The following is a 13,960-nucleotide window of genomic DNA, read 5'->3' as shown; positions in this document are numbered from 1 at the left end:
AAAATCGGATAATAAATGTGGCTTTTATGGGCTTAAGACCCTAAATCGGAGGATCGGTCTATATGGCAGCTCTATCCAAATCTGGACCGATATAGGCCAACTTGTCGAAGTATGTCGAAGGGCCTAACACAACTCACTGTCCCAAATTTCATCAAAATCGGATAATAAATGTGGCTTTTATGGGCCCAAGACCCTAATTCGGAGGATCGGTCTATATGGCAGCTATATCAGGTTATGGACCATACTTAGCGATGTTGTTGGAAGTGATACCAAAACACCACCTGCAAAATTTCATTCCAAGCGGATAAGAATTGCGCCCTCTAGAGGCTTAAGAATGGGCAATGGGAATGGGCAAAAATACCGGCAGATTTCATTCCTTCAGCTTGCATTTCTGCCCAACTCACAGCAATGGTCAACGCAAAAGCGTCACTGCTCAAGTAGAAGAGAGCTAAGCTCGGCCGTGCCGAATTTTACATACCCTTCACCATGGATCGTATTTGTCCAATTCACTTATAGGCACACAAGGGGTAATGGATAAGAATTGCTTTGCTTTTGGAGCTATTTCAGGTTATACACCGATTAGGGGCACACTTGGTTTGGATGTTGAGAATCGTAGTGCTATAGGGGCTCAAGAAGCAATATCGGGAGATCGGTTTATATGGGAGCTATATAAGGTTATGGACCGATTCAGACTATACTTGGCACTTATACTGACGGTAAGAGGAGCAGTCGTTGTGGGAGCTTCATGTTCAGGGTTTGAACCGATTCAGGCCTTACTTGAGATCATAGTATAAGTCAATGTGTTAAATTTCAGCCAAATCGGATAAGAATTGTGCCCTATAGGTGCTCAAGAAGTAAAATCGGGAGATCGGTTGATATGGGAGGTATACCAGGTTATGGACCATATCTGTTGAATGGCATACAAAACGTCATAGTACAATATTTGAAACAAATCGGTTAAGAACAGCGCCCTCTAGAAGCTCAAGTCTAGTCTAGATCCGAAATCGCTTTTTATGGGAGCTATGTGAAAACATGGCCCTATTGGTGGACCATTAACCATCCCAACTGACCTACTCTAATGGGAAGTATTTTTGCAAAATTTCAAGCACATAGTTTTACTCCTTCGAAAGTTTGAGTGCTTTCGACAGGCAGACGGACGGACATGGCTAAATAGACTTAAAATTTCACGACAACCAAGAATATGTATACTTTAAAGGGTCCTACACCAATATTTCGATGTGTTCTAAACGGAATGACGAAGTTAGTATACCCCCATCCTATGGTGGAGGGAATAATAACAAGAAACCTTTTCCTGCAACCAAAACTTCATAGTTTTAATTTATTTATCAAACCAGGGACGTTCAATAAATTAAAAAAAAAAATTCTATAAAGACAAAATAATTATTCAACAAAAAAAAAATATAAATTATTTATGAACTGTATGTTGAAGAACATCAACTCATTTGTCAGCCACCAGCAATACTAGCCACTAAAGTTTCACAAAGCCAAGTGGCCAAGACAATTTGCTCCAAATCTTAGATCAACCAAAACTGTATCTGCATCAATATTTCCCTATATATCACTACGAGATGTTTATAAATATTCATACTGACCAACAGCAGCCAACTATGCCATATTTGAAATATGACACCAAAAAAATAAACCACCAATGCGTGTCACCAACTACCACCATGCAAATTTGCATAAATTTCAATAATGCCCCTCTACAACGTCTCACGTGTTGCTGCTGCCCCCATACCGTCTCGCTGGCACCACACCGTGGTGTGTTATTAATGAAGTGCAACTTGTTCTGCCTGCTTCATTACATAAAATTTAACTATAATTAAATAAATGTTAGCCAGCCAGACTGCCTGCTGGCCAACTCTAACATCAAGAATGCAGTCTTGACCAAATTATGGACTCAGTGCTGGGTATTGTACTGGAATGAAAAACGAATTAAACATGGGCTTCTTTCAGCTGTCTTCGAAATGGAAATCCTCGAAAATTCTTCTAAGTGAAGGCATTGTTGCATTGCAAAACTGGCCAATACCAAGTGGCTGCTGGGCATAATACAGCCATCATCCAAGTAATGACGATGTTGCATTGCTGCATCGAGACATCAAACGACTTTTGCTTTGGAGGCATATGGTTTGAGATTTCTAGCATGACTCCATGGATTCTCTGGCTTTGTGATGTTAATTTTTGGGTTTTCTTCTGAGGCATATTACCTAAGATCTACCTACCGAAAAACAACAAAACATGGTTGGTAGCCATAAATAATCAGATGCTACTTGAAACTGCCCAAAAAGCACAACAAATCAAAAGAAGCAGCCATGGTGCAAAGAGAAACACTAAGAAATGGGCATTTGCCTCTTCGTTTTTGGTTTCGGCGATTTTTGAAAGGCTTCATGTTCGACAATATTAACTGACCGAAAATAAATGACGGAGATGTGAATGAAAGGCTAAGCGACAGACCGACTGCTCGACTAACTCACTGCCTTGCCGCAGGTCTCTAGAAATGAATGACTTCTTTGACGATTACATGAAATTAAATTGTTTAAATTAATAACATGAATGGGTCTGGCATTACATTATTGTTTTATAAAAATTATATGTATAATGCCAACGCCGTTAGCGCTGTTTACAAAATCAGGAAAATGTTCTTTCATTTAACTGCTGCTGATAATTTTTATCGTTGTAATAATAATTATTAACTCAATTGCAAGTCTGTGAATTGTATCTGGAGGTTTAACTAGCTCGAAAGCTTTGATTGGTCTAAGTTTGTTAAAATATCAGTGAGTGGGTGGAAGCATCTTTTAGAGGCATAACAATCTGATGAGACCCCTGCTAAGTACGAAACCCCGATCATTGTAGCTTGGCCAAAACCGTTTAATACGCCACATTTGTCGAGGCTCTTCAAAGGGTTTTTGTTGTTTTGCTTTTCTATTCGAAAACAAGTAAAACGGCGTTAAGTTCGACCGGGCCGAACTTTGGATACCCACCACCTCACATATATATGTGAACCACCTTTCATCAAAATCCGGTGAAAATTGCATACCTTATGTCCCATAGCAGTTTTATCAAAATAAGTTCCGATTTGGACCAAATAGTAATAAGTACAAGCCATTGTTCAATTGTGTATTACAAAATATGGGTATTTTTAGTAGCTTTGTCTGAAAAAAAAACCGATCTGAACCATATACGACACGGATGTCGAAAAGCCTAACATAAGTCATTGTGTCAAATTTCAATGAAATCGGATTATAAATCAGCAGAAAAATGTCGAAGAGCCTAACACAACTCACTGTCCCAAATTTCGGCGACATCAGACAATAAATGCTCCTTTTATGAGCCCAAAACCTTAAATCGAGAAATCGGTCTATATGACAGCTATTTTCAAATCTGGACTGATCTGGGCCAAATTGAAGAAGCATGTCGAAGAGCCTAACACAATTCGCTGTCCTAAATTTCAGCGACATCGAACGAAAAATGCGCCTTATATGGCCCCAAAACCTAAAACCGAGAGATCGGTCTATATAGCAGCTATATCCAAAACTGGACCGATCTGTGCCATATTGCGAAAGTATGTCAAGGAGCTTAATTTAACTCACTGTCCCAAATTTCAGCAAAATCGGATAATAAATGTGGCTTTTATGGGCCCAAGACCTTAAATCGGAGGATCGGTCTATATGGCAGTTATATAAAAATCTGGACCGATCTGAGCCAAAAACACGAAGGATGTCAAAAGGCCTAAAACAACTTATTGTCTCAAATTTCAGCAAAGTCGGGTAATAAATGTGGCTTTTATGGGCCTAAGACCCTAAATCGGAGAATCGGTCTATATAGCAGCTATATCCAAATCTGAACCGATCTGAGCCAAATTCACGAAGGATGTCAAAGGGCCTAACACAACTCACTGTACCAAATTTCAGCAAAATGGGATAATAAATGTGGTTTCTATGGGCCTAAGACCCTAAATCGGAGGATCGGTCTATATGGCAGTTATATCCAAATCTGGACCGATCTAAGCCAAATTCACGGAGGATGTCGAGAGGCCTAACACAACTTATTGTCTCAAATTTCAGCAAAATCGGGTAATAAATAAAGCTTTTATCGGCTTCGGACAATTGATCGGCAGATCGTTCTATATGGCAGCTATATATAAATATAGTCCGATCTGAACCATATTTAGGTCCGAAGTTGAGAGACCTGAAGCTACTCACTGTTTCAAATTTCAGCGAAATCGATCCAAAAATAAAACTTTTATGGTCTTCAGACCTTTAATCGGTGAGATCGGTCTATATGGCAGCTATATCTAAATATTGTCCGATCTGAACCATATTTAGGCCAGATGCCAAGAGGCTTGAAATAACCCACTGTTTCGAGTTTCAGCGAAATCGGGTAATAAATAAAGCTTTTATGGGCTTCAGACCCTTTATCGGAAGCTCGGTCTATATGGCAGCTATATCTAAATATAATCCGTTTTGATCCATATTTAGGTCAGATGTCGGAGGGTTTAAAATAACTCACTGATTTGAATTTCAGCGAAATCGGGTAATAAATAAAGCTTTTATGAGCTTCAGACCCTTTAGCGGCAGATCGGTCTATATGAAAGCTTTATCTAAATATAGTCCAATCTGTACCATATTTGGGTCCTATGTTAGGAGGCGTAAAACTACTCACACTTTTGAAATTTCAACGAAATCGGTCGAAAAATAAAGCTTTTATGGGCTTCAGACCCTTTATCGGCAGATCGGTCTATATAGCAGCTATATCTTAATATGAACCGATCTAGACCATATCTGGGTCAGTTGTCGGGAAGCCTTAAACTACTCTCTGTTTCAAATTTCAACAAAACCGGAAAATCGGTCTATATAGCAGCTATATCCAAATCCGATTTGGCCCGTCCGATTTGACTGAAATTTTGCACGTGGTGTTTTGGTATCACTTCCAACAACAGCGCTAAATATGGTTCAAAGCGGTCTATGTTTTGATATAGCTGCCATATAAATCGATCTGGGTCTTGACTTCTTGAGCCTCTAGAGGGCGCAATTCTTATCCGATTTGAATGAATTTTTGCCCGTAGTATTTTGTTATGATATCCAACAACTATGCCTAGTATGGTTCAAATCGGTTCATAACCTGATACAGCTATCATGTAAATAGATCTGGGGACTTGACTTCTTAAGCTTCTAGAGGGCGCAATTCCTATCCGATTTGGCAGAAATTTGACATGACATATTTTATTCTAACTTTCCACAACTGTGTCAAATAATGTTCAAATCGGCTCATAACCTTATACAGCCGCCATATAAACTGGTCTGGGATCTTGACTTCTTGAGCCTCTAGAGGGCCCAATTTGTATCCGATTGGACTGAAATTCGTCACGTGGTGTTTTGGTATTACTTCCAACAACTGCGCTAAGTATGGTTCAAAGCGGTCTATGTGTTGATGTAGCTGCCATATAAATCGATCTGAGGTCTTGACTTCTTAAGCCTCTAGAAGGAGCAATTTTCGTCCGATTTAACTGAAATTTTGCAGGTAGTGTTTTGGTATCACTTCCAACAACTGCGATAAGTAAGGTTCAAAGCGGTCCATGTTTTGATGTAGCTGCCATATAAACCGATTTTGGGTCTTCACTTCTAGGGCCTCTAGAGGGCGCAATTCTCATACGATTTGACTGAAATTTTGAACGTGGTGTTTTGGTATCACTTCCAACAACAGCGCTAAGTATGGTTCAAAGTGGTGTATGTTTTGATATAGCTGCCATATAAATCGATCTTGGGTCTTGACATCTTGAGCCTCTAGAGGGCGCAATTCTTATCCAATTAGAATCAAATTTTGCACTACGTGTTTTGTTATCGTATCCAACAACTGTGCCAAGTATGGTTCAATCGGTTCATAACCTGATATAGCTGCCATATAAAGCTATCTTGGGTCCTGACATCTTGAGCTTCTAGAGGGCGCATTTCTCATCCGATTTGGCTGAAATTTTGCATGACGTATTTTATTCTAACTTTCCACAACTGTACCTAGTATGGTTCAAATCGGCTCATAACCTGATATAGCTGCCATATAAAACCGATCTGGGATCTTGACTTTTTGGTCTCTAGAGGTCGCAATTATTATCGATCTGCCTGAAATTTTATATGACGGATCCTCTCATGACCATCAACATACGTGTTTATTATGGTCTGAATCGATCTATAGCCTGATACAGCTCCCATATAAAATCGATCTCACTATTTTACCTCTTGAGCCCCCAAAGGGCTCAATTCTTATTCGAATTAGCTGACATTTTACACAAGTCTCCAATATATAATTTAATTGTGGTCCAAACTGGACCATATCTTGATATCGCTCTAATAGCAGAGCAAATCTTTTTTATCCTTTTTTGCCTAAGAAGAGATGCCGGGAAAAGAACTCGACAAATGCGATCGATGGTGGAGGGTATATAAGATTCGGCCCGGTTGAACTTTTTTTGTTCCAATTTCAAAAGGCCTCGTCACTAGGCCAAATTTGGCACAAAATTTAAAGACGATCGGATGAAAATTGCGACCAATATTTTGTACACAAATTGACATGACAAAACGAGGAACAGACAGACGGACACAAATAAATCTAATCAGAAAGAATCAAAAGTTGAATATGAAGTTATATTTCCTATCCAACAGAACTCCAGGTATTTTTCGCTTCTAGTAAATGGAATATTCTCTCCTCCCAAGAAGACAGGTGCCATTGAATTCGATCCAAAGTCAATCGAATGATTATATCTCTCTTCCTTCTGGGTGTTACAAACAAATGCATTAATTTATAATAGCCTGTACCACAGGAGTGGTGTAGGGCATACAAACCTTAAGGAGAACTCCTTCCGTCCGGCCATAACTTACATATGTTTTTTTTTCGCCCAAACGCAACGGGCAAGGCTCAATCAATGTTGGTGCAAAGGTTCGAATTAAGTTGAGAATAATGCTATGGGTGTGCAAAACCTACTAAAAGCCATTAAATGTCATCTTTCTGTTATTAAGCTTGAAAATTTGCATAAACCCTTGGTCCTTATGTTGAAAAATAAACCAATATGATTGCCTAGAATGTGAAGGGTAGTAGTTCCTAGTCGTGCATGCTTGGGTTTTCTACAGTTCACGGGGTTAACTCTGTGGCCTTGCTCCCAGAACAGGTTCCTTTTGAACTTTGCAGTCATCTCGTTGACCAATCTCCCAAGACTCCAAGCAATCAAATTGTGATGCACCAAACAGATTTGGAGGTCCTACGTTGCTCAAGCGGAACAATCGCCACATGACTAGTTTTGCCCAAGATGAGTGTTTTCCGATTCAAGTTTAAGCAAAATGATAAGGGGCCTCCTATTTATAACCGATTCCGAATAGAGTGCAGCAGTGCGACACCTCTTTGGAGAGAAGTTTTTACATGGCAAAGTACCTCACAAATGTCGCCAGCATTGGGAGGGGATAACCACCGCAAAATTTTTTCTGACGTTCACGCCAGGATTCGAACCCAGACATCCAGCGTGATAGGCGGACATGCTAACCTCTGCGCTACGGTGGCCTCCGTGGTTTATTATCGGTTGGCATAAATATCTTCTCAGACAGCCATGAATGTGGTTCTAAATTCAAAAACAGCCATCAACTACCACAGATCTATCAACGAGATGACTGCAAAGTTCAAAATGGACCTGTTTTGGGAGCAATACCATAAAGATCAAAAACGAACAAGAGAAGGCGAATCATTGTTCACCATGACAATGCGAGCTCTCATACATTGGCTTAAATCAAAGCCTTTTTGACCGGTCAAAATGTCGAATTGATGGGTAATCCGCCATACAGCTTTGACTTGGCACCCAATGACTTCCTTTTACTCCCGCACACTAAGATGGGTAAAAATGCGTGGTCAATGATTTTCGTCATCAGAAAATGCTGTTGAAGCGTTCAAAAACCATATTTTGGAGGTGTATCAATCGGAGTGGAAGAAATGCTTTAGCAATTGCTTTGAGCTCATGCAAAATTGTATAAATCATGCTGGAGAATACTTTGGAAAACAATAAAACCATTTTTGATGATAAAAATTAGCATTTTCATGATTTGGGCAGAAATTTATAAAGCAGCCCTCGTATTACACGACTTTAGCCACTAATACACTACAATATTCTACCATCATATTTAGGTGTTATTCCATTGTAGTGGTATATCCATAGCTTCCTTTCAGTTGTGCAATATTCCTTTGCATTTTTGGCTGGGTATACCAGACACCTCTACCAACTGCACATTGCCACAAAAAGTCCAGGTAAAAGGGGATTCAACCCTCAAATTGAAGGGTTGTTTTAAGGCATTTGAATTTATCTACAACCCATTTTGCGTTTTTCCATGCATCATTTTGTTTCCTTGAAACTTATTTTGTTACCTTGAAATTCTCATTGAGTTTAGTTGTGTTCGAATATAAGTTCTAAGCGTTGTGGCATCACAGTTATCGCTTCTCGGCCTTATGGCTAAGATCAAAGTGTAGTATCTGTTCTTATCAGCTTAACATCTGATAGATCCTCCACCGGAGGACAACAAATGTTAAACTGATTTTTGGAAATAGACGGAATGTTTAGGGGCTTGCTCCACTTCTGTCGCGGGTTGGCCTGGTATTGCAGTACCGCCGGGATTTCGGCCCAAATACTATAATCAATTTCAAAATACTGAAAGCTAGGGAGACACAAAGGAATTCTAGTTTATTAAAGAGGTTTTGGTTGAATTTAGCAATATGAGAAATATTCTAGCTTGAGCTGTGTTTAATCACGAATGATATATGGATAAAAGGATTGTGTAGCTAACTTACTGTTCGCTTCTTATTGTAAGCTTTGCGACCTCTAGAGGCTCAAGAAGTCAAGATCCCAGATCGGAATATATGGCAGCTATATCAGGCTATGAACCGATTTGAACCATACTTGATACAGTTGTTAGATATCATAACAAAATACTTCGTGCAAAATTTCATTCCAATCGGATAATAATTGCGCCCACTAAAGGCTCAAGAAATCAAGACCCAAGATCGGTGTATATGGTAGCTATATCAGGTTATGAACCGATTTGAACCATACTCAGCACAGTTGTTGGATATCATAACAAAACACGTCATGCAAAATTTCGTTCCAATCAAATAAGAATTGCGCGATCTAGAGGCTCAAGAAGTCAAGACCCAAGATCGGTTTATATGGCAGCTATATAAGGTTCCTCACCGATTTAAACCTAATTTAGCAGAGTTGTTGGATATCGTAACAAAACACGTCATGCTAATTTTCATTCTAATCGGATAAGAATTGCGCCCTTTAGAGGCTCAAGAAATCTAGACCCAAGATCGGTTCATATGGTAGCTATATCAGGTTGTGAACCGATTTGAACCATATTCAGCACAGTTGTTGGATATTATAACAAAACACGTCATGCAAAATTTCATTCCAATCGAATAAGAATTGCGCGATCTAGAGGCTCAAGAATTCAAGACCCAAGATCGGTTTATATGGCAGCTATATAAGGTTCCTGACCGATTTAAACCTAATTTAGCAGAGTTGTTGGAAGTCATAGCAAAATACTTTGTGCGCAATTTTATTCTAATCGGATAAGAATTGCGCCCTTTAGAGGCACAAGAAGTCAAGACCCAAGATCGGTTTATATGGTAGCTATATCAGATTGTGGACCGATTTGAACCATACTTGGCACAGTTATTGGATATCATAACAAAACACGTCATGTAAAATTTCATTGTAATCGGATAAGAATTGCACCCTCTAGAGGCTCAAGAAGTCAAGACCCAAGATCGGTTCATATGGTAGCTATATCTGGTTGTCGACCGATTTGAACCATATTCAGCACAGTTGTTGGATATCATAACAAAACACGTCACGCAAATTTTCATTCCAATCGGATAAGAATTGCGCGATCTAGAGGCTCAAGAAATCAAGACCCAAGATCGGTGTATATGATAGCTATATCAGGTTATGAACCGATTTGAACCATACTCAGCACAGTTGTTGGAAGTCACAGCGAAACACGTCGTGCAAAATTTCATTCCAATCGGATAAGAATTGCGCCCTTTAGAGGCTCAAGAAGTCAAGACCCAAGATCGGGGAACCACCCCAAGCCCCAAAACACCCCTAAATCGGACATATTTACCGACCGTGGCAATATGGGACTCAAATGAAAGGTATTTGCGAGTATAATACGAATCTGATGTCCAAATGTGGGACCACGTTTCTGGGGGGTGGACCACTTCACCAAAACACCCCCCAAACAGGACTTATTTACTGACCATGGCAATATGGGGCTTTAATAAAAGATATTTGAATGTAGAATACGAATCTGATATCCCAATATGGGACAAAGGGTTTGGGGGGGGGGGGGCGCCTCTCACCAACAACATCCCCCAAAGGGGCCAAATTTACGACAATAGCAATATGGGGCTCAAATGAAAGGTCTTTGGGAGTAAAGCATGAATTTGATATCAATATTGGGGAAGAGTGTCTACGGGGCCACCCCACAACACCACCCACATAGTAAGTATTTTCTGACTATTGCAATATAAGGCTCAAATAAGAGCGTTTTTAAAGTGGAACACGAATCCGATATGTATTTTCAAGGCCAACTCGCTGAGTGGCCACCCATTCCCCAAAACACCCCCCGAGCCGGTCATGTTTGCCGACTATGGAAATATGGGGTTCAAATTAAAGGTATGTGGAAGTAGATCACATATTTGATAGCAACATTAGGAGCCAACTGTCTAGGGGACGTCCCACCACCATCACAACCCCCAACGTATTTGCTCACCAAGACAATGTGGGTCTTAAAGAGAGTGGAACTAAATATTCATAGTTTTTAGGGCCAATACCCCAAACCGGACATACTTGCTGACTTTTGCAATAAGGAGTGTAAATGAGATTAGAAAACTAATTTGATACCCAATTTTGAGGGCAATGGCAATATGGGGTTCAAATAAATCATATATTGATATATGAGAATAGAGCACGTTGCTGATATATTTTCCGGGCTTAGTGTTTGGGGGACCACCCCATTTGCCAAATCACCCCTAAACCGGGCATATTTACCGGGCATGTTAATGTGGAGCTTAAATGAAAGGTATTGGGGGGTAGAGCAAGAATTGATACCCATTTTCGGGACCAATTATGTTGGGGGGTCTACCTTTTTCCCAAAATACCCCACAAACAGCAATTTTTTTGTGACCATCGCAATATGGGACTCAAATCAAGGTATTTGGGAGTAGAATACGAATTTGATATCCATTTAGGGCATCATCTCTTCCCAAAAACACCCCACAAAGGGTAAAAAATTTTCGACCATGCCAATATGTGGCTCAAATGAAAGGTGTTTGAGATTATAAAACGAATTTGATAACCAATTTTGGGGCCATGTGTTTGGGGGACGCCTCTTCCTGTAAACTCCTCTTAAGCCAATGGCAATATGGGGTTTAAATAAATGGTATTTGAGAGAAGAGCACGATGCTAATAATTTTTCAGGGCCAAGTATCTGGGGACCACCTTGTCCCCCCCAAAAAAAAAACATCACTAAATCAGACATCATGAGAATATCAGGCTGAAATGAAGTATTTTAAGAATGAAGTACACCTTACATTTAAACTTAAATTCATAGGCCAATAAAGATCATATGGGATTCAGATAAACTGTTAGTTAGCATGGTATTTCACTTAAAGACCTTTAATTGTCGAAAATAAATATTCCAAGGAAACTTTTGTTTCATATAAAGTAAAAGAAATCACAGCGGAGCGGGCCCGGTTCAGCTAGTTTAATATATAAGATAGGATCGGAAATAGATATTTTGATGTGTTGCAAACGGAATGACAAAATGAATATATCCCCCTTCCTTCGGTGGTGGATATAAAGATAAATGCTAGTAATAATAGCAATTCCACATCGAGAGGAGCGGATTTGGATTTTATTTTAGATGCATGGTTTATTCGAAGAAGTTTCTAAAAGTTTCATGTAGATTATGTTTTTGCTATACGATTTTTAACTTTTTTCCCATCCATATTTTCTCGTGATCAACTGTTTATTTCGAGCTGAATCTCCATCGACTCTATTTAAAGAAACTACAGTTTAATTATTTCTATTGTGTTAAACTTGAATTATTCGTTGTTCAGCGCTTGTGTTGTTGTTTCATTCGGTCTTAAAATATGCAATTAATTTAATAATTAAGCTATAGCTTTTGTACCGTTATATGCACGAAACATGTATTTTCATCCGTTACGATCCGGAAATTATCTCTTCAACTAAAAACTATATGAATGGTAAACCTCCAATTAATGCATTATCACAGATCATTTTGTTTTTCAATAATACGCCACATTCATTTCATTAACAACTTCACGGCTATACGAAATGAATGAAAAAAAAATATCTTTCCAACATAATTATTCCCATTAACTTCTAGCTAACGGCCTAGACATTTTGTATTAATTGATTAATAGTAACAAAAAAAACAAACGAAATTATTACTACAAAAGCATTTTTGCATTGACATTTGAGCAAGTGTATTAAAAAGTAATTAAACAAATGCCGGCACTAGCATTGCTAGCATAGCTAGAATTCACAAACCTGAACATTAAATAATTGAATAAACGACTTATGTGAAAGTCTGAAACTTGGCGCCAACACACACACATGTGTAATTCATTGAAGTTTCGTTAAACGCCAGCTGTTTTGTCTCCGGCCACAGTAAACAACTCCTACCACATACAAGTCGCAAGTTTGTTTCTTAAGTCTTTCGTTTCTCAAACACAGCCATATAACTAAAGCATTGCCCACCAAAGATAACGGTTTAACATTTTCCGCCTTTTTCCCAAATAAACTAATTTATGTTTTTTAGCTAATTTTCTAGTCTTATGAACAAAAATTGTCTATAATTTGAGAAACAAGCGGCAAACATAAAGATGCCCAAGAAACTTATCAAAAGTGATCTCAAATGCAATTTGGGTCAGAAGAAACCCAAAAACACAGCAACTCAGTCACCAGCCTCGAACTAAACTGAAAACTCCAAACCAGCTTGGCTGTAGCCCAGAAACGGCGAGTGTGTTGCAAGAACTCTTTAATAAAACGCCACAACATCATTTATAAAGCTATTAGGTAGCATTGGCCAAAAATCATCATTAGCTAAATATAAATGACTTAATTGCAGTGCACAAAGCTCCTTTATAACAACAATAAAAGCATGGGTCATAATAAAAAACAAAAAAACATTGGCAATAAAAAAGGAAACCAATCATAAATTTTATGCATTTTTAATAAATATTCATTATTAGTCATGGTGATTCAAAGCCAGCTCCAACAGTTGTCCACCTCAAAGTTGTAGTGACAGTGCATTCAGACAAAGGAAGTGGTATAGCAAAAATTTAACAATTCACTCGTGAAAACGCAACATCTTGAATAGCTTTTTATACCCACCACCATAAGACGTAGGATGGGGGTATATTCATTTAGTCACTCCGTTTGCAACACATCGAAATATCCATTTCCGACCCTATCTAATATATAGGGTTGCCCAAAAAGTAATTGCGGATTTTTTAAAAGAAAGTAAATGCATTTTTAATAAAACTTAGAATGAACTTTAATCAAATATACTTTTTTTCTAAAGCAAGCTAAAAGTAACACCTGATAACTGATAGAAGAAAAAATGCAATTACAGAGTCACAAGCTGTGAAAAAATTTGTCAACGCCGACTATATGAAAAATCCGCAATTACTTTTTGGGCAACCCAATATATTCCTGATCAGCGTAAAAATCTAAGACGATCTAGACATGTCCGTCCGTCTGTCTGTCCTTCCGTCTGTTGTAATCACTCTACAGGCTTTAAAAATTGAGATATTGAGCTAAAATTTGGCACAGATACGTCTTTTTGATGCACGCTGGTTTTTTTCTTCACGTAACCAACACGCA

The 13,960-nt window shown here is 38.8% G+C and overlaps 1 protein-coding gene and 1 non-coding gene across 2 annotated transcripts in view; one reads left to right on the top strand and one right to left on the bottom strand.

Annotated features, from left to right (window-relative positions):
• The window catches only part of LOC106089431 (uncharacterized), a 77,723-nt gene that overhangs the window by 16,473 nt on the left and 47,290 nt on the right, over positions 1 to 13,960 (bottom strand). The gene's annotated exons all lie outside the window — the stretch shown is intronic.
• Positions 8,481 to 8,677, top strand: LOC131994514 (U2 spliceosomal RNA). The gene has a single exon (XR_009396804.1). It is a non-coding gene; the product is annotated as a U2 spliceosomal RNA (small nuclear RNA).

Source organism: Stomoxys calcitrans, chromosome 1, assembly GCF_963082655.1.
Source record: "Stomoxys calcitrans chromosome 1, idStoCalc2.1, whole genome shotgun sequence".
In the NCBI taxonomy this organism is placed as follows: domain Eukaryota; kingdom Metazoa; phylum Arthropoda; class Insecta; order Diptera; family Muscidae; genus Stomoxys; species Stomoxys calcitrans.
The sequence above is the reverse complement of the archived record's forward strand: the minus strand, read 5'-3'. Positions and strand labels throughout refer to the sequence as shown.